Genomic DNA, 1,411 nt, shown 5'->3' on the forward strand with positions numbered 1-1,411 from the left:
GACTAAGTAGGAGGGAGAATAGGTATTATTATCATTATTATTATTATTACTATTAAGGCCAATGGGAGAGTGGCTGATAAGTCTTGTCTCACAAATAGCCCCTCATTTCTAGCTTTTCCACAGAAAAGCAAGTCAACCAAAAGATACTTTCTTACATTCCTTTATCTTACACTATTTATAGTTAATATGTCCACTTTTAGCCCCTAGTGACCCCTTCAAGTTTTATTTTTCCTCCACTCAATCAATCTTCCTTTAGTCTCTTTCCTTCTCTTTTCTGCATCTGGCCACACTTATACTAGTCTCTGGGTTCAGATCTCAACCCGACCTCCAACTATGTCCTCCTGATATAACAGTGGCTCTGTTCTTTGTTCCTCCATCTCCCCCAGTTCTTTCACCCTCATCTTTTCCTACTCCATTCCCTGTTTCTTCGTCTCTGTCCATTGACTCATAGCTCACTTTCTTCTTTCCCACCACTTCCTGAAATTTCACCTTCCCATCTTAACCTGTGGTTTCATTCAGGGTTCTTTTTTCCCCTTCTCCCCTTCTCTCCCTCTGGACTTCCTGCACAATCATTTCTGGTATCGCCTTTGTTCCTCTGACTTCTGTTTCCTGTGGGCTATTTCCTTTCTGGTCTTTCTCCTCCTTCCTCCCCATAAACTTATTGTGCTCTGCTTTCAGGCACTGGATATATACCTAACATCACACCAGTTGTCCTTTATTGTGCTTTCATATTCAACTCCCTTCAAGTCTCCTCCCTGCACAGCCCAGACACATTCAAGAGAGAATTTGAACTGTATGGTCCATAGTTCAAAGACTAAGAATGCTGTCTAGAGCTCTAATGGAAACTATCTGTACATACTGAGGTGTACTCCCTCGATCACTTATTACAATGCTGTGGATTCAACCAACCAACCAATCAATCAATGATATTCATTGAGTACTTACTGTGTGCAGAGCATTCAGTAGGTATTCAGTAAATACCACTGATTGATTGTTTGATTGACCACTGCCTGCTTCACTTATGTAACAAATTGGAATATTGCTAAGATAAGAAGAGTTAACCTAATCGATATAGAGAAAATACATAGCGCTTTGTATGACAGTATCTTTCTCCTTTTTTTACCGTAACCATAACAACCCACTCCATTTATAGAGAGGTCAACTGCTAAAGTGAATCTAAACCTCCTGACCTGTAATGTGGGCATACATAAATTTTACTGCAAAAAATTGTTCATTTTTATATCCTTTCTTAAGGACAGGGAAGTGCCTCCTAAAGAAGAGACTAGGAAGAAAGAAAAAAAATGTATAAGCTTAACTGGAATGGAACATCCATTGGAGGTTAAAAGGAACCTTATAGTTTTTAGCCCCACATCACTACTACTTAGGGTATTGTGGACCACTTTATCTTATA

The sequence above is a fragment of the Ornithorhynchus anatinus genome, chromosome X3 (genome assembly GCF_004115215.2).
Source record: "Ornithorhynchus anatinus isolate Pmale09 chromosome X3, mOrnAna1.pri.v4, whole genome shotgun sequence".
Taxonomy (NCBI): domain Eukaryota; kingdom Metazoa; phylum Chordata; class Mammalia; order Monotremata; family Ornithorhynchidae; genus Ornithorhynchus; species Ornithorhynchus anatinus.